Source organism: Anser anser (assembly GCF_964211835.1).
Source record: "Anser anser genome assembly, chromosome: 3".
Taxonomy (NCBI): domain Eukaryota; kingdom Metazoa; phylum Chordata; class Aves; order Anseriformes; family Anatidae; genus Anser; species Anser anser.
The window spans coordinates 114,354,255-114,374,930 of record NC_139722.1 but is presented as its reverse complement, the minus strand read 5'-3'; the positions used below and the strand labels follow the sequence as shown (position 1 = coordinate 114,374,930).

Sequence of the window (20,676 nt, the reverse complement as noted above, 5' to 3'; positions counted from 1 at the left end):
GAAAGAAATATGTGTGTACAAAAATATAGAGAAAAGCAAGAAGAAAGCAGAAAAGCTTGAAAAACTAAGAACATCCTCAAATTTTCATTGTTCAACATGAAAAAAATATTTCAGAGAAGAGGCAGAGAATGGTGCTGAACAACAATAGTTCAAGATACTCCTCAACCTTAATTTGTCCTTGGCCACACAAAGATGTTTCCATTCCTGAGCACAAAGGTTAGAGATGGGTGTTTTTCTTTTCTTAGTGACATATATTTTTACTGCAAGTAGAAATAATGCTTGCAGATGCAAACCTACCCTCCCTTGCCATCTTTCTGAACTATAAAATCTGTTTTGAACTCAACCATCAAGCAACAATACATAGAAAGTTCTTCCCATGCAAAGCCAAGCTTTTTAATGAGAAATAGACAGTAAGAACTGTATCTGGAATTAAACAATAGATGAAAAAGAAATAAAGCTGGACATACTAGGAAAAAAAGCTGACTGCTTAAATACACAGAATTAATCTGTATCACTCTGTTAAAGCTGTTAAATAAGATGAGATCTACTAAGCATAAATAAAAAGCCTTCCACGCAGTATCTCTGTAACCGTCTTTTCATTAGAGGAAGGCAAAGCCTTGAAAGGTCCAGCTGTAGTTGCTGCAACATTGTACTCACGTTCATTAGAAAAACAAATTCACAACAGATCATTTTAAGAGTAATAATAAAAATCTGACAAATGAAAACCACATGTGGGGAAAAAAAAACAGCACTGGGGAAATCAGTCTTCAATGCAGTCTCCTTGCAGAATGCTGATTATACCTCGGTGCCATTTGACGGTACACACATTTCAGCTCCAACACTTGCTTCACCAGGCAAGTGTTACTTGGTGATAACAATCAGACACGAGATGATTTCTAAGTCATAAACACACAAGAAAGCCAGAGAGGACAACTAGATTTTCACGTTTTATATCTCTGGGCTAGATTCCCTCTGGTTTGACTTGGGCAAGTTGCCATGAGCTCATGCAGAGGTAAGGGACCAATGTACTGGCAAACGCCCCAGCTTCATCAGTTGGGAACGGGAGCAAGCCCACAGCGCTAGCTCGTGTTTCAGAAAAGCCCTATATGGCTCTGCACAGCTTCGGTCATGGAGCACCAGCCTGCTCTCATCCCAAGTTTCCACTGCATGGTGTGCATCACACACCACTGAAATTAACTTTCATTGCTCTATTTCACAGTCTCTTCCTTTAACTGACAGTCAGAAAGATCCAAGGTGTTGCTGCTGGCTCCTCACACTGGTTCAGGCCATGCAGCTCCCGCAGCCAGCACACGGCATTTTACAAAGGTTTTCCTAGAGAAGTGAAAGAGCAAGCAGGAGGCCTCTGATCAGAGATGCCAGCCTGGATTTGGAGCTGACTCATGGGTAATGGGCAATGATAAACTATTGTATTGGTTTTTAATGTATGCCCAGATCAGATGACTAAGGAATTTTGGTACCTATAGAGATTAACTGTCTAGATACCCTTTGCAATGAGCCTTAGACATCTGCATAAATAGGCCTCCTCATCTGCGTTCCACAAAATACGCCCCTGCACTCCTCACAAGTGAAATGCATTGCTTATTTTACAAGTAATCCAACTACAAATATTAAGTCCTGTAACTGATGCACATTAAAAATAAATCCATCCAATAAAGGAGGTTTAACTGATTAAATTTTATATACGTTGAAGGAAAAACAAAACATCTTTTATGAAATGGCTTGGTATGCCTACATAAAAGGGCTGTTCGAAAGATGGAGAGCAGTGTTCAGGTCTCCATACATGCAGCATGAGTGCTTTGCCCCCTCTCTGCTCCACTTGTGTGCAGGCAGAGTTCAGTAACACACAATAATCCCCAGAGCTGCAGGATTCATGCCACGACAGGGATGAAACAGCATTTGTAAAGCTTTTTGCCACAAAAACTGCTGCAAGCTCCTATTTCACACAAAAATGCTGCATTCTGCTTTTTTTTTTTTTAATCATTTACCGCACTTAATCTGCATTACAGAAAAACGCAAAAGGGGCTACTCGTCTAAAACCTGCCCTCTTTTCAGTACCAAGCTTATGCTACTGTGTGAAGCAACAAAACGTTCCCTACCCATTTTATTTGTTCAGCACTGGTTGTGTCACATTAGCCAGCCAGCTAGCCCACCCACTCCCCAGAGCCCTACAGCCACTGCTAAGTCATGCAGGCATCACAACTGCCATTGCTGTTTCACTGAGAAAGGGCTTCGTGGAGAACATCCAATGGCAATGGGAAATAACACTGCTTCAGGAATCACACCTAGCTGCCATCACACCCACCCTGGCTCTTTTTTTCTCCCATGCCATTTTCACCTCCTCTCTCTCTCCAGAGGCTTCTGAGTACATGCGAGATGAGATTTTCTGCAATGGCCTGAGGAGTCACAGCCTCCCCTGACGTCTTCACACGGCTGATATCTCTCTGAATAAATTACCTGACACGACCGGCCTCTATAATCCTGCAGCTTAGGAGCATTGTTCCCCAAGATGTCTTTCAGGACAGTACATTCCCAGGGCTGAATGAGTAACAGTTATTTTTTTCTAAACTGGCTACACAGTTCAGTAAGCAGGTTTCATAATATTTCTACCCCGTCAATAAGGGCCGAAGGCTGTACTGAATGCTCCAGATCTCGGCAGTTTATGTTCATTCCCTCTTACAGCAATCTTGCTTCTGATATCGAGCATTCAAGCATTAGGTTTTATACCTAAGAATGATGGTGTGTAGGTACAGTCTAGAAATACAAGTCCTTACCTTCTTTAAACACAAATGCCATTTTATAGCCAAAAACATCAAAATTACAAATGGAATTGCTTACTCTGTTTTTGGCTCATGCACTTGGACAGTAGAAGAATCGTTCTTAAAAGAGGGCTAGCTAAATAAAAGGTCAGCCCCCAGTGCCATGAGCAAGGATTTTTCAGAGCTGCTGCAGTCCCACACTATCTAGCAGAAGCCTGCCATATTATATTTTTTTTTGTTAAAGCAGGCCTATATCCATCAAATTGCAAGGGCTATCTACAGAATAATGAAATCGGGGCCATGCATCATGCCCATCGACTGTGCTCTCACTGGAGGATAAAAGCGCAGAAGGGTGCTGCATGCAGGGGATGGGGACAGTCACAGCAGCAGCCCCAGTGTTGCTGAAGGTGAACGGCACCGCGGGGGCATCGCCCCCACTCGCGCATACAAAGCCCCGCAGCGGCCCCGGCCCCGGCCCCGGCCCCCGCCCCGCTGCCCCCCCGCCCAGGCCAGCGCAGGAGAGGAGCCCTACCTCAGGGGGGGACAGCCCAGCACCAGCAGCAGCGCTCCCGAGCCGCGGCACTCCCGCGGCGCTCCCGCGGCTCTCCGCACCGCGGCGGGGCGTGCGGCTGCGCGGCACCGGCGGGGAGGGGAGGGGAGGGCAGGGGCGGCGGCCGCGGCCCCCGGGGAGAGGCCGGGGCCTCCGCAGGGCGGAGCGGGGCGGGCGGGCGGCTCCGCGCCGGGCCCGGCGGACGAGGAGGAGGAGGAGGAGGCGGCGGAGGACGGGGGGGGTGAGGCTGCGGCGGAGCTGCGGGAGCCGGCCCTACCTGTGCGCGCTGCCCGGGTGGCGGCGGCTTCTCCCCGCTGGCTGCAGCGGGCGGCGGCTCCCGCAGCCCCCGGCGCTGCTGCGCTGCGCTGCGCCCGGCCGCGGAGAGGGGCGGGCCCGGGGCGGGGCGGCGGCTGCCTGGAGCGGGGGCTGTCGGCGGCGGGTCTGGTGGTGGTGGTGGTGGTGGTGCCGCGGCCTCGCCTCGCCTCGCCTCGCCCCGCGCCCAGCCCAGCCCAGCCCCGGCCGCCTCCCCGCGGCCCCTCGCTGCAGAGCGGCCCGGCCCGGCCCGGCCCGGCCCGCCCGCCGCCCCCTCTCCTGCCTCCGTTCGCTCGCTCCGCGCCCCTCCTCCCGTTACATCCTCGCCTATCGCGCAGACAATGTTGGCTCGCCCCCAGCATCCATTTCCTCCGGTGCTGCTCCCCGCTGCTGTCAGCCCCGGGTACACCCCGTCCCGGGTGTGCCCCCCCCCCCGCCGCCGCAGCCTCAGGCCCCAGCCCAACCTGGCGGCCCCGCTGCGGGCAGGATGCTGCCCGCCTGGCTGGCCAGCTGCCGGCACACCACGCACCTTCTCTCCGTGCCCCACACTGCCCTAACACCCCCAGGCCTGCTCCCTGTTTCCTTGTCTCACTCCACACTGCTCGCTCTCCCCAGCCCCTCCCTGCTCACACAGTTATGCACAAGTGGTTACCATCCTTAAAAGAAAAAGGCGAGAACATCAAGCCACCGTTGGTCCATCCGTCGTTCCTCCAGTACTATCATGAGGTGAACTGGGCCCGCAAAACCCAACACATAACAGGCGGATTCAGAAGCGCTCTCTCTGTGATCTACCCCTCTATTTCTAAGCTCACCCTACCCAAATTCTTTCTCTGTCCTTTTGGCACTTCAAGGATGGCAAGCCAGTAGATCAAATGCAAAGAAGAGAGGGCTCCCAACCCACAACCAAGCAGGCCAGTATCACCAGCTTATTTGTCACTCTGGTCACTGCTCTGGACACCTTCCTTAGCTGTTCTTTGCCCCTTTCTTTTTGTCCAGCCCAGGCCTAAGACCCCGTCCCTCCTTCCCAGCCAGGAGGCCAGTACTCTCACCTGGATTCCTGTCACCTCACTTCCCAGCTGCAGCTACAACGCTCCAGTATCCTTCACAGATACAGCCTTGCCTGCCTGGACTCACTCCAAATGCTGCTACCAGTTCGTTCTCCTCACCTGCCATTTGGAACTAGCCTTGCTTCCCAGATCAGGCATGAACTGACGGGTCACAATTTCATCTGTCCCTGCACCTGCCCATAGCCAGCATCAGCTCCCACCTTTGGCTTTCCCATGGTCTGAGACAAGAAACCTCACACCTTCACTCACTCCCAAGTCCTTCAAACTTGGAAAAAGCTCCCTACTCAGAAAGCTCCTTTCAAATGTTCTACCATTACAAGACCTACAAGAATTTTGACCACAGTTACGAGCTTGACGAGAACTGGTACTTCCATATCTGTCATCTGTGGTGGTTGCTGTCCAACTCTTGGGATGCAATGGAAACAAAACAGCTCAGGGACAGCCCTGTTCCCCTCCTCCTTTTCTTGCTCCTCTCTTGCACTGGTTCTAGCGGCCCACTGATCTCTTCTGGTTGTGGTAAAGCCAAATTCGGCGAGAAGAGAGCAGCTCTGCGCTGGCTCAGTGACCTGGCTGAGGAAATCAGAGGAACTGGAGGGGAAGAAGGGAGCAGGACCTTCCTTTTAAGTGGAAGCGAACAGTTAGATCAGCTCCATCAGCTTGCGTAGCTGCACCCTTAAATTATAAAACATCTAAAACAGGCCACTTTGGTGTTCTTTACAACATCTTGAACCATCAGAGACCATGATTGAGGTTTCTAGGCAAATACTAGAAGATACTTGCTTCTATGTAATGCAAATGGTGGTACTAAAAACGTAACATGAGTGAGCCTTCAATCACTTAACAACAATAATAATTCCAGTTGCAAACCCTTCTTAGCCATTACTGCAACAAAGGACAAGTCAATCACTTCAAATACTTGAAGAAGTTACACACACAAAGAAAATAAAAATAAATGAAAACAATTCTTCCAAGCCTTCCTGAATGCTGCTAGACAGTGGTACTGAAACAGGCTGGAATATCTACAGGATTAATAGACAGCTCCCAGTCAGAAGGTTCACTAAATTTGGCCCAAGTAACATGGAAAATTCTACTGTTTCTGAATTATGTGGACTGTACCTCATAATATTTTACAAAGCAGAATTTCCATTAGCCCACCAAGAGTTTTACTCTTGGAAAAAACTGAATAATTTGACTATGAAAAATTAGCAAGTGCCTAAGTATATGTACTATATCACATTTCAGGCTCAGAAGGATAAAACACAACAGATTTTTGATCCAGCATGAATATAGCTTTTACTTCAGCCATCACTAACAGGAATTCAGAGAACCCAATGATGTATGCATAACATATTTAAATGTAAAATTATTCGCCCTGTAGGATGTTAAGAAACATCAGAAAAAAATCGTCTTTTACTCAACTATTAATATCTCTCACACAAGTAGGGAAGAAAAAAGATCTCAATAGATGGAAGTGAGCAAGAACATTCAGTGTATTTAAAGATTCTGTCTGTCTTAACCCACATAGCTTCAGGAAGGGTGGGCCATTGATTATCATGGAAATAACTGGGTAGAAATGAATGCATGAAGAAGCAGGAACCAGAATAGCAGGGGTATCATGGGCTCCAACCAGTTATCCCAGTTACTGACAGTCATTTTCTTCATTTTAAAAAGCCCACATTTTGTAAAGAATGGGGCAGCTACAAATGTTTACCAGTGGAAGTCAAAATCAGCGTTTCCAGGTTTGACAGAGAGGATGTTATTTCCATTTAAAAATGACAGCAAGTACTTCAGTATTTTCAGCATGAACCTTCAGCTTGCAGGGTTAGAATGCCAAAGCCTACAATTTTGTGACAATTAAGTTGGGGATACTTATCAGTTACAATACCAGCACTTTCTAATACCAGCAAGTAAACCCAGTTAGACAACAAGCTGTTCACACTGATGGCCACATTCTGCTTCCTTTAATCAAACTGAAAGGAGTAGAATGAATGGCCATATTAGAAGCTGTTGTTAAATGAATTGGAAAGGGTCAGCAAAGCAATGTTATGCAAAGTTACTCCTTTTCTGCCCTTTACTTTGTTGTTAGCTTTGGTTTGAAAGCCTGGTGTTTTCTTCCTCTCATACATTTTGTCCATGCAGCCATGGATGTCTTACAGTTGGAGAAATATTTAATCTTTTTCTCTTTTGAAAATCTACTACACCACTGTGCTCAGTAATACTGTCAGACCCCGATCCCATGGAAATTTATCCATATGCATATTTACACCTCCGCCGAGAGGAAAACACTATGTAGGTGTGTAAAGGTAAAGACATTCCAAAATCTCCAAATGATTATTTTAAAGTACGTTATAGTTTAAATAACCTGGTAAAGTGTTCTAAACAAAATGAAAGCACCTGGAGTTTTACTCTTTTCAGGATCTAGGGCATTTCAGTTGTATCTTTGTGTGACCTGCAACTGCAAGAAGGTATTTCCAAATTGAAACAAAACAGCGAGAGTACGTATTTAAAAAAAATGCAATTGTTAATGCAATAGTAAAACTAGAAAAAATCTACTTGAGGATGGTAGCAATTTCCAAAAAGCCAGAAGTACACACAAAGAAGTGAATACTGCAATAAAAAGCTTCGCAGCTATACCATTAAGCTGAAAAGCACGATGTTATTAGCAAAGTGTTAACTGAATTCCAGTTACACAGGTTCACAGTGTGACTGAGATGGGAGACATGTTATTCCCACAAGACACACCTCTCCTCCGCCCATAATGCCCAGTTTTAAACACCCTCTGAAGCTCAAAGGCACAAACCTAGACTAGTGCTTTGTCTCATAGCAGACGTGGCCAAGATCGTGAAAGGAAAATGCAAGGACAATAATCTGCCTAAAGGAAAAAATAAAATCTTAGCTTCGTCACTGTGTGCACAGCTTGTTTAGAAGCATGACAGCTTCTCCATCACACACATTTCTTCACAGTGCTGTTTCTTCTCATCAGCTTAGGAACACTCAGCTCTGTGCTACACCCTTACCTTCAGTAATACCTTGTAGCAATGCATTCCATGTGATCTGTTTACAAGTGCATTTCTGTTTCCTGCCAGTCGCTGTGAAGAAGGATGAGTTAGACCCTCACCCCTCAGTTCCCCTTCCCTCTACAGCCAGACAAGCCTGGAATTCCACATCAGGAAACAAACATACTTACAGGTCATCTCCATGCATGGTATTCTGCAGTCGCCTAACCACAGGGTAAGAAAGGTGTGCATGACAGAGGCAGGGTCTTTACAAGTAGGACAAAGCTTTGATGAATGCTGAACATGAAATCAGCCAAACACCTGATTTTTGCCTATCGCTAGGAAACAGCACACTGACTAATACAGTAGCTGTGTCGTGTCATATCCGGGCCCAAAACTCAATTTTGCAGGAATAAAGAAACCTCAAAACACTAGTACAACTCGCAGCAATAACAGTGTGGCACATTTCATACTGCTTTTGTTCATTCCACTTTTGAGAACAGTTTCTAGGCAATGCTGCCCAAAACTATGCCAGGGCTGATTGGTATGAGCCAAAACTGTGCCAGGAAATGTGCTAGCAATTAAACAGTCTGGATGATCGTGTGCCAATGCACAAACCCACACGCTGGGCCTGAACAGTTTACTAGTATGGACATTGCCAGCTTCTCCACTCCTCTGGAGTAGAGGATCCTTTAGCCATTTTCTCTACCATGATCTCCCACTGAGCTTAGAGCCTACTTTGCTGTGTACCCAACGTACCAACCCCTGGAATATGACTAAATGTATGGCACTTACAGAAGCCTCAGCCAGTTGCTGTCTCCTTCCCACGCCACTAGAGTCATCAGTGGAAATGCTGACAGTGTGAAGAAAAGGTGGCCTTCCTGCTCTCCATGCCAGCATCACAGCAATCTGCAGCATCCGGGAGGAGTCCTGGCAGGAGTCCTTGTGCTGGGCCTGCAGCACTGGGGAGGGACAGGAAGCATTAGTGAGAACTGGGAGAGGCATGGGGCCAGCGTACCACAACATCCCTTGCAGACATTTCCATTGTGTTCTAGTCAGTACATTAAAAAACAAAATAAGTGTCTTGGGACCTACTTGCATGTCCTGCAGGCTCCACATGGCAGAAACCCCATCATGGAGAATGTCTACAACTGCAGTCAAAGGTATGCTTGAAGCCGTGCAGACAGAAACAAAGTAGGTTTACCCTGGTTACTCATCACCAGTAACAGCTCAGCTGCAGCAGTGGGGACCCAAGGGCAGATGCACAAAACTCCTTGGAAAGTAGAGTAACATGTCATGTCACACACTTGAGCTGTGCACTGCCAGGGCTACCCTGCTGCCAATAATTAGCTAGCAAACTTACAGCTGTTACAGGGTTGCACGTACAAATTGGAGGCAAACATTTGACTGCCAACTAAAAATTTCCTGAAAAAGTCAGACATTTAATAAGGAACATGTAGTATAGAACACTTCTGAGCAGGTGTAAGTTTCTTGCCCTTTCAGAACATCCTTTGTGGTGCTGCAGTTTGAGGATTATTCTCATGCACTAGAAGGTGATAATGCAGCAAGGTTTCCACTCACGTATCAAAAGAGAAACGGTGAGTTAGGCTGACCAAAAGCTTCAGCATCATTTAGCAGAGCTCTCTCTCTCACCTGCTTCCATGAACAACTCTAAAAATGTCTTGGCCCACAATATTTGCCTTCTTAATTTTGAAATTTCAGCAATGAAGACCAAGAATGATGAGCTTAAGTGTAACTCAATCAGTCTCTGTTTGGGGGATAAGAATCACTTCTAGTGATGTGATTCTGATTCAGGAAGAAGCTGGCAAAAAAAGTCAAATACACCAAATACAGCAGATTTCAGTGGCTAAAGGTATGCACTGCAGTTTCTTCAACACTTGCCCTAAGCCATCCTTTCATAACAACTGAATTCCAAACTGCAGAAAAAAACATTTAAATATCTTAGAAGCCCAAAGTCTCATTTTCAAAATTGTCGTCAGAATTTTGTTTTTGTGCAGGCAAATGGAATCCCCAATTCCTTCATCACTTTCAAAAGGGGAATTGATATACTGGACATGCAGTATTTGCTAACTGGGAAGCCAATTTATTGCTGAAATCAATTTTATTAACTCCCAGCCAATGCCCAGTCACTCTTCCACAAACTGCCAGCAACGTTCACATCAGAACAAGGGAAGTATGAAACTGCAGTTTGGAAAATTCTGGCATAGAAGGAAAATGTATGCTCATCTATTTATAAATGAAGTCTGAAGCTAGCTTCAGTGATCATCCTATAAATAGTTACTTGCATGAAATCCAAAATAGTGAATCTGGTAATTCACCTAAAGGAGTGAAACTGATAATTCATATGTTCTTGCTCCTTATTCCAGAGCAGCATTTTTCATCAAAACATTGCTTCCATATTATTGTGATATTTTAAAAATCTTTTTGAAACTTACTCCTATACACTTGAATTCAAGGTCCAAACACATTTTTTTTTCACATGAGAAAAAAAAAAAATCTAAAGTTCTATTTAGACCTTTGTAGAAGGGATACGAAGCTAAGTCTTCCTCCTCCATGGCTGTACCTGACAAAATTTACTTAACCATTTTCACCATTTCCTTGAACAGTCACTGCTACAGGAGTATGTGTACCAAACTGCCACAAATCCTACCTGCAGTTTGAGGGAAGACTTCCAACTCATTAACGCACTAGCTAAGGTAAGATGTTTTAAAATCTGCTAATGTTCTGATATCAACAGTTCATCCACACCCCCAGGACCCAAGCCATTCATTAGAAACTTCATCACAAAGTAGAATTAGTGGATGGCTGAGTGGGATGTTGACTTGCAGAATTAAACTTCAATTGCAGGCTATTTCTTTGGCTCTTACTCCCAATTCTTATCTTCATTATAGATAGCCAGAGGTCACAATGCTTTATTCCTGTCTTTCAAGGTGTATGATACTACCAAAACTGATAAAGTCTAGGACAAGTTAGAAGGCTATTGTTTAGTATATTCATCCTCTAGAAACAAAAACAAAAACCAGAAGAAAAAAAACAAAACTTACGCAGTAGGTGATGCTTCTTGCGTACTTCCCCTCCAGGAACTCTGTCTCTTGGAAGACGGCTTTATTTCCAGTTAACTGAGAATTCACCTTATCTTCCAAGGTTATGTGTTGGTTTTTGTTTGTTTGTTTGTTTGTTTTCCAGGCTATTGTTAGAAGCTGTTGATATTAGTGGGAAAATGTTAATAAGATTGGATCATCTGCATGTCAAAAGTTATGCGCCACTTTTTGTCCCTCTGAGCAGTAGCTCTACAAGCACGCTCTCAGCACACCTGTTGTTACTTGTCTGGGAAACACCTTGTTGTTCTCTAGTCCTGGATAAGAATCAGTTCCAAACCCACATGGGATCCTTTAGAGCAAAACTGAGGTTTGGATTTGATGAAAAAATCCAAAGGTCTCCTGATTTTGCAGGCAACCCAGTTTCTTATAAAAGGCTTTTAATCTTGTGAAGAAAACAAAATGTCTATTAGGAAAATTTGAAAAGTGGGACAGGTGATGGGAGGGAGACACCCTACACATCCAAGACTGGCTATAACGTTTTTGCCAACCCCTGAGCATTTTTAAAGCTTTTTGTGTTACCAATAGAAGATATCAGCTTGAAAACAGGTGACAGCGCAATGTTTTTCTCCATACAGAGATGAAATTTTTAAGCAGCTGACAGACCAGAATTTGATTTTATCTGCTTTCACACTCAAGATATCACAAAGCACTTTACAAATCAATGCATTGCAGTGGTTCGATTATCTCTAGCAAATGGAAGCCTAGAATAGAAAAATGGCATTTATATATGACAAGAGTCTGATGCCAGAATTTCAAGATGAAATATATAGGGTGATAAAGCTTAGTGATTGCACTTTACCCCAAAATGCCTGAAACTCACTGGAAAATTTATGTAGTTATTCAAAATACATATTGCTATGACAAGGGCCTGAATTCACAATCCTTGGTTCCATCTCAGGAGATTTTAAGCATGCAAGAATGGTTAGATCCAGGGGCTAACAAAACCCAAAGCTGTGGGTCTTATAACACATGCTTTGGTGGTGCAAGGAACTGTAACTCATGCAATTCAAATAAAAAGAATCTCTAAAAAATATACCAAGACAGATAGACGTCTTTCTAAAAATGTGCATACCCATATAGTGTACAGCCTTCTTAGCAGAGTCCTATAACAAGGTTGAGTAACTACCCAGCCTTGCTCCTAGCACAGAGACTGTTGGCAACCATTTTAAACTCAGTCCCACTGGGGGATATGAGGCAGCTCTATTGATTTAAGGGTGTAACTCAGATGAGAATCTGACCAAATATTTTCAGAGAAAATAAATGGGGGGATACCACACTATATTATGGTTCTTCCTCAACCTTATAAACATTGCTGAACACTACAGAAACAAACAGTAGCTATGTTTAAACTGGAGGAAGTTGTAGCTTGTCAGGATACAATTGTATAAATAATTTAAAAACTAAGCCGGTACATACAGCATGTCTTCTCACAAAGGAAAATAACAGAATGGAAAATTCTTTGTTCCCACCGTATGCAAAAAGTCAGTCTAGTGTCTGTGACACACAGACCCGAGCTAATGACTGTTGACATTTTCTTCCTAGAGGTTTAGATCAGGCCCATGGTGAAAACAGAGAAAGTGATCTATATCTTTCCAATTAAGGTGGAAGAATTCAGTGTGCACTTTTCACTTGGAATATAAATCTCTATACACAGCAGTTATGTTTTTATAATGTACAAAATAAAAGAAAAAATAAAGGTTAAATGTAATGACAAAGGAAAACAACATAAAAACACAGTCATTTTGTGTAGTCTCTGGCTATTTTGTCTTTCATTTTAAAATGAGAGATTCACAGGGACCTAAAAAAAAAAAAATAAAACAATATTGGTGGCAATAATGGTAATTTCACACACACTTGAATATTCTGCTTGTGCTAAAGTAGAAACCTTGGATTTTTTTTTTACTCTCATGAATACAGTGGAAGTCAACAATAAAAATAAACATCAAAGAACTCGTTTTGTACCTGTATTTTGTTTCTAAAGATCTTACGCTAAAAATCACAGCTAGGTCTAAGCAACTAACAGGTCTCGGGAAGGGCAATAGATTTCACAGCTTTTCACCCTTCAGGTTCTAATCTAGCAAAGTCAGGAGAGAGGTATTGCCTCTAGCCTGCACTTTTTATGGCCACAGACCACTTCCCACCAGCCATATGCTCATAATACACTACAATCACTGACAGTAACTAATACACATGTAAGTGGTCCCAGCAGGGAGACCAGGGAATGAACAAGCTGCTTGTTCCAGCAGCAATGCCCTGAGAGCCAGACTAAGGCATATTAATAAAAGCAGGCAGGAAAATAAAAAGTGAAAAAAATATTTGGGTACTCCCTGATGCCCCACAGGCCAGACAGGCCCTGCTAGTTAAGCTCTGTTATCATGGTCCTTCGGCTAATGAAACAATCTGACCCACAACACTACATGTTTGTCCTGTAGGACCACAATATGTTTTCAGGGAAGCTAAAACAGAATTTCTTGTAACTCATATAATGCTGGTCATTAGTCCTTTAAGATGCATTTCTTCCTCAACATCTGGAGGAAAAATAAAAAAAAAAAAAAGAGAGAGAGAGAGATTCTCATGCTCTAATTATAGTTTCAGCTGTGATTTTGCCATGAGACATAAGCCAGCGATGATGCTGTGGTTTGCTGCTGCCTCCCAGGCTCTCCTGTTGTCTCACAAGGGGACATAACCTTCATAAGGTTTGTTTCCTAGGTGGTCTACACCCATCCAGGGCAAAACAAGGCTACTGTAGGAAGCACCTTGGGGTAAGCAGTTCCCTCCCAGACCCCACTTTGCCTTGTTTCTTCTCTACCTTGCACTAGAGTGGCCTCCCAAATCTACATTTCTTTTCTGATATGCTCCATGCAGTCCAGAAATATAATGCAAATGAATAAATGCTTGCTGTAATCTGGCCCTCAGCTCTCAGAAGAAAATCAGTCTTATAATAAGGGACAGCTCAAGCTGACATAATACTGATTTACTGTTTAACAACCAGGGACTCTCTTTTGCCATCTTCTATAGCTTGCAGTTCTCACCTCTGCTAGGCCAAGCAGTCAAGAGGGTCTGACAGTACTGGTAGTGACGGCAATAATTAATTTATTCCTCATTTAGCACTCACAGCTAGCCTGGTCTGTTCATCCTTGGAGTTCTGCTCTCATTTCATCTGTTTTTTTTTTTAATTATTATTACTTTTACATGCTTTAGTGCTCCTACAGTAGCTCATATTTGTTGACTTATAACCCTGAACTGCTTAACACAGGAAAGCAGGCTGGATGGTTCCCTACTTGGAAGAGTTGTTCCCTAAAAGCCTAAGATGGGAACAAGTTCCAGATTCAGAAACATTCTTAAAAGGATGACAAATATTTCTAAATATTCTTGGTCCAGCTGAGTCCCTATGGGTAAATCATCAATGTGTATCCATGCATAGAAGTTGGACAGCTGAGGAAGTGCGGGGCATGACAGATATAACTGGGAATAAGACGATCAAGGCGAAGTATCGCTGCACTCTGCAGAGCGTTCCCACATCGCAGCAAGCACCCAGGGATGGCTGCTCGGAGAGCAACAAGCACGGTGCTGCAGCTGTGCAAGGGAAGGGTCATTTCATCAGCCAACAGCAAGGGCTGGAGGCTCACAAAGCTGCAGACCCTATGGTTGCGCCATAGGTCACCATAAAGCACTGGTTCCCCTTCCAGCAGAATCAGTGCTGCACATATTGCAAGGTCTTTGGCAGAACGTTTCAACATGTTTTCAGAGACTCACTTAAAAAATGGCTGTCTCTTTCTGTGCTGGCTGAGGAGAAAGCCACGTACAACAGGAACATGATGAGGGCATTACATATTGCCTAGAACAGGGCAAACACCTAGGGCCACGTTACTTCAGGCCATTGAATTTTCATCCTTAAAATGCCATCACTTGATTGCAATGGCCACAAAGAGTAGACACATCACAGCAGCATCACTAAAACTTGCGAATTTGCCACCAACTCAAGCCTGCTAAGGGATTTGAGCTGCAATTACACTCGCAATTAATTCCACATATAAATTACACTTCCATCTTTTTTAAGGGTCTCTAACAACAACCCTCCCTGGCCATATAAATCATTACAGTTTCTGTACACAGGCAATGACTCATGCTCTTAGTGAATGCCTCTCAATGGAAGCTTTAAATTGGCTTTAGAAGTTTGTAATACAATGCTGATTTTGACAAAAAGTTTGGATCACTTCCATAGCATAGCTGAAAAAAGAGAATCTCTTTCTTTGTCAGTGTGTCTCTGTTCCTCCCCTGGCACATAACCACAGTAACAAAAAGATTTCATGTATGTACGTGCATCCCACCTGAAAGATCATTTTGCTTCTGGTCTCCGTGCCCTTGAATTTGTTTGGCACAAACTGCTTTTTTTTATTTCACTTTTTTTTTTTTGTTTTTTGATTTACTGATTGGTCTGGGGGCAGAGGTAGATGCCTAAACTTTTAATGTTCCAAGAAGCAGCACACTGAAAAGCGTGGAATTACGCTCTGTTTTTTATTCAGAAGGCTTTTCTATGAATAACATTCATGATTTTTTTATCCTTGATAAAACCTAACCAATTCACTGCTAACATAAAGGTCACTGAAATCAGTAGAGATGTGTTGATCTATTCCATCACTGTTTTCCTTATAACTTCAGGTAGAAATAGTAAAAGATTTAATTTTACAGATTGAGAAATCTTCATAACTGATTTTGACGTTATGACAAGGGAAGAATCTGGGTCAACTACCTCGTGTATTCTCCTTTGTTCCGCAGGAGAAAAGGATGACGTTACTTCTTCTGTTACTCTGACTGCTGCTGTAATGCTCTATCTGCTTTTGAGGGTTAATATTAAGGAAAAAAAGTTGAATATAGGGAAAGGATCAGAAAGAAATATAAAATAAATTTAGATCTAAAAGCATGACATTTATTAAACCAAGCTATTTAATCTAATTCATCAAGCAGAGGTCAAGAAATAACCTAGTCAGTCTTGTATGTACTGAATGCAGGATACACACAGATTTTATTTAATCAGGCAAGTAGGAGATACATCAGCTGATGCTGATAGCAGATTAATTTGCTACAAATAAGGTGCACATTTTCCACCCATGTGAGTAATCATCAAAATCAGTCACTTTGGGATGTCCTGAGATGTCATGAACTCTCCAGCATGTATCGGAATACAATGTAATTCTGAAAGTGATCCTCTGGCTTCAGCAGCAACTTCTGGCTAGATGAAGAAATTATTGACTTTTGACGACCTATGCAATGGAAACCATACCAGATAATCATGGTGGTTCCTTCTAGCCTTAAAGAAAACAAAATCTACCTAAACTTCATTCACTTTCAACACCTGCAATCCCCAAATTCACCTATTGATTAGATAACTGCAAATAAAGCCTTGCTTTCACCTCTGAGTAGAACAGCTGAATTCTTTCAGTTATTCTTCCTAAATTCTTAGCAAAAATCTCAGTGAACCTAAGGAGAAGAATGGATGAAAGGATCAAAACATTTATTATAGGCAAGAGTGCAAATGTTCAAACCCACCCCACCTTTCCCTGACCTCCTATTTTTAGGAAACTGCTACGAGCATAATTATCACTGAAAATCTTTCATTTCAGTCAAATTTGTTGACTTTGGCCAGCAGCTTCAAAAGATATCAGAGAAGAGGAGGACACACATAAAATTCCACATGAAACCAGGCTAAAAATCATTTTAAATGGTCCAGTTTTATTGTTGTTCTAATTCCCTCTGCTTCAGTGGAGTTGAACTAACAACTGAGTTATGGAAGGGAGTTTAAGAAGTTTTCCGTAACTCCATACACCCCTGGATAGCTCTCCAGCTCCTTCAAAGCGCTGTGAAAAGGCCTCCTTACAACCCTTGGTCTAAAGTCTGTAACGTCATAGCCTGCCTCTTTATTTTAATTCACAGCTGAAAGTTTTTGATAAGAAAAAACAGGAAACAATCTTACAAATAAACAAAGACATGTTCAGGGTGGATCCACATCCACCTAGAAATGGAGGCTTTCCATTATGGAATGTGCCTAGTAATAACCCATATCTGCTTTTCACAGTTAAGGCATATTCATGCAGTATATTTTTAAACACCAAAACCCTGCAAAGCCTCCAATCAAATCTTTTCTGCAGTTCAGAAAAGCTGGTGGCAAGAATGATGATGTCATTTTCCGTTCCCCACCTGTTGGTTTGGGAATATCTTACTTTCTATTAACCAAAATAAAATAAAGGTATGACAAATACACATTAGTTGAGCACACAATGACGATGGATAAGGCTACTGTATTTAAGATCCTCTGTGGCCCACCACAAACATCCTTCTTTAAGGTATTCACATTTTACAGAAAAAGGCTGTGTTTACTACTTACCATCAGACCTCAGATTTAGTTAAAAGTTTTAGTTTTAAAAATTAAAAAAGAATTTGAGAAAGCTCAACTCCTTCCTTCCTCTCTGTAGCACCTTGATTTAGCTGGCAGGACTGGAAAGAATGGGGGCAGTCTGCTTTAAAAAGTAGGCAGGTAGTAATTGTTTGAAAATTTACATTTCTAATAAGTATTCCATGCGATTAGCAGCCCACTGCAGGCCAGGTTCCCACTGGCCCCATGAAAGGTTCCCAGTACAGACAGATTGCTGGGGGGGTGTTGAGCTGCTCCCCACATAGGACCCCCTAGCACAGCTGGGAGCCTGTGGAGTCAGAGCAAGCAGTCTGAAGCCCAGCAACTCCCAAGTCCCTAAAAATGCACGGCAGAGCCCGCTTCTACGTTCAGTAATGCTAACCAGCCCCAAACAGGAGCAAGACTGTGAGTCCATCCCTGGGGAGCAGGTACAGATTTGCCAGAGCAGAACACTCAAACAGTATTTAGAAGCTTATTAGCACAGTGGACTGTAACAGCCCCTCTCCTAACAAACCAGAGACTGATCTAGGGGTTGAGGTAACCTGTCACCACCTGAGCAGACAGTTTCACCACTCTTGCGATCCACATAGCAAAACCATGAAGATATGCCAGCTTGGGGGATGACTCCCTTCCGCGCTGCAATGACAGAGGTTTGCAAAGGCTATGAAAGCTAGCACTGCCCCAAATAAGATGTTTTCAGAAATAACAGCATTTCTGCAAAGGACTTGCCTCGTGCCACCCCCAGACTCTAGATACAGCATCTGCAGCTGCGCCTGCACTCCTCTCCCCAGACAGGCCACCAGGTATTTCCACGTGACCAACAGGAACTAACTCCTTTTTGCAAGGCCTCACTGTTACGCATACCAAGAAAATACCATTTCTTGAATACAGTACTATAATTCAATTTTTCAGTTGTCTCATTTTAAAGGCTTTTAACATTACACTTACGGGTAAGAGCTGAGGGACTAGGGGAGAAGTTACATTAATTAAAAAGACGGCGAGCACCAGCAGTGCTCTTCTGGTGAGGACACCGATCCAGGAGGAGGCTGCTGTGCACACAGGGAGCTCCTGCCGGTAGATTGCAAGCATTGTATCACACAGCCATCTTCCCCTGACAGAGCTGATAGAGTTGCTCTGTGGCTAGTGCTTACATTTTTAATAGGAATTATAAGATATTTGACAGTCTTTCTGAAGACTCAGCTACTGGCACCAAGTGACTGCGTAAGAACAGTTCTCTTTACAGGTCATGCTGTTCTACCCACCAAAGAAGAAATGCACTTTTTTTTTTCTTTTTTAGCTGCAGAAAAATGCTTGAGAATGCATCTGATACATCCGAAAGCTCAAAATCTAAAAGACAAATACAAAAAGTTCACCCCCTTCTCTTTTTTCTTCAATCTCATGATATTCAAGTCTACCTCTTTTCTTGGAGGATCCAGCTCAGGGGATTTGGAAGTTCAAGGTTAGCAACACTGGCAGGAAAATGAGTGGGTGGTCCAAGTGAAGAGGAGGACATCCACCTCCAATAAAGCTCCTTTCTGCTTCCTTACACAAATCAATGGGACTTCAGGGAGTCCAGGAAGAAATACACTAGTCTAAGCTGCAAAATGCCTGCTGTGATTTGGCTAATTAGGCCTTTGGGAATGAGCTCTTCAAACAGACATCCAAAGTGGAAAACAAAACAGAATCTGCCACAGATGAAACTCCTGTTAGGAGAGCGGACATGGAAATCCAATTAGCTATTTACTTCACAGATGAACTTGAAGCACAGTAATGTGTAAGGGTGGAGAAGCCTGCAAAGCCAATCCTCGGGCTGCATCTGCACTGTGCATAAGCAGAGAACTTCGGTTCCTGGTTCTGTACTTAGAATTTTCCATAAGGCACCAATTTCATTTTGAAATATGACTTTTACATAGCTAGTACATTTTGTGCAAAACTGGTTAACTCTACGCCCTCAAAGTATCATGCACTTCCCAGCATATAAATCCCAGACCTTGACATCTGAAGAATGCTTGGCAGATCCAACAAGAAACACAGCCAAGCTAGATGTCAAAGGTATTTGTTAGGTTTCCAGTCAGCCAAGAATATTAACACCTTGCCCATACTTAAACGGAATGAGATTTTTGTGGTGCTGGAGAAAGTGCATGAAGAAATGATTAAAACTGTTCTTACACATTCTGCAAAATGTTTGCGTGCTTGGTTGGCTCTGAATCCAAGCATCATGGAGAGAACCCTCCAAAATCTGCAATTCAGAGTGCTGGCTGGATTTGGTAAGCTCATTCGGTTTCTTAGGACAGAATATTTTTCATGTGTGCACATAGATGGAATTATCTGCAATCCAGATGGAAAGGGGAAGAAATTCTCTCAGGTAACAGCCTACCATTTCTCAGCTGCTTTTCACTGTATATCTCTTTGGAAAACTGCCATTAACAAAAAAACAAGAGTGAGAGTCTGACTTGCCAGTGCCTTGAACTCAGAGAAAAAGAGAAGTGGAAGGGATCCCAGAGGAGTGCTTAGCCCACCTCCCAGCCCTTGTGCAGCACCCAGACCTGTTTGAGATCCTTGTTTTGACAGGCCTTCAGTCACAGCCTCCACAATGTTCCCTTCCTTCACTATGCACCTCAACTATTTTAGAAGTTTGCCCTAAAATCCAGCCCAAATGGTGGCGTGCCCTAAAACAGGATGGTGGGATTTTCATACTGCATTGACATCCCTCAGGTTTTTATTGGATTGACTTTATCAGAGGCAAGCGAGCAGTTCTGTACCCGCTGAGGATCTCTCTGATACCCGATAACATCAGTGGGCAAGCTGCGGGCAAGCAGGTCTACAAAGAACATCCACCCAGCTTATGGAGCAATCAGGAAAACTTTTCATAGAAGTTCAGTAGAGGTCTCTTAAAATACACGCTAGATTTTACAGAACAATGCTCCTGATTACTGTAGGCACAGCAAGGGAGCAGCATTCGTTAGCTGCAGAGGCTGGGAGGAGCGGAGCCCTCCATGCCAGAAGGCAGCAGAGGCCACGGGACCTGGCCCCAGCCCACTGGCCTGCTTCCCACTTGTCAGGGCCTACAGGTCTCCACCCTACATGTCTCCACCCCAGATGCAGCCGGAGCTGTGGTCTTCCCTGCTCTCTCCAAGGAAACAACAGGCTCTGTTTTTTGTGCTGAAGCCCCAAACCAGACTGTGGACTGGAAGGCATGCCCCCTCTCCCATTGGGACTCCTCTCTCCATCCGCAGCAGACAGAAGGAGGGCAGAGGCAGGCAGGGAGCTGCTCTGCAGGAACCAGCTCACCTGTGCACGGCCCCAGGGCCGGAACTGGGCAAGCTGGATGACACCTTGGTTAGGTTTGTCTTCCTTGCAGATTTAGAGGTTCCACAGGGATGAGAATTCTTCAGTCATTTGTTAGACACCCTGTTACTTTATTGTAGTAATTAACTGCC

At 43.8% G+C, this 20,676-nt stretch overlaps 1 protein-coding gene across 2 annotated transcripts in view; it reads right to left on the bottom strand.

The window, feature by feature from the left end:
- Positions 1-3,806, bottom strand: part of SPTBN1 (spectrin beta, non-erythrocytic 1) — a 135,863-nt gene extending 132,057 nt beyond the window's left edge. The window contains exon 1 of one of the 2 annotated variants that reach the window (XM_083832310.1): positions 3,605-3,806. The gene's annotated coding sequence lies outside the window, so the exon portion shown is untranslated. Of the gene's footprint in view, positions 1-3,309; positions 3,465-3,604 lie in introns of those variants that run through there. The other variant, XM_083832311.1, reaches the window with a different exon arrangement.
- Positions 3,807-20,676: the final 16,870 nt, after the last annotated feature.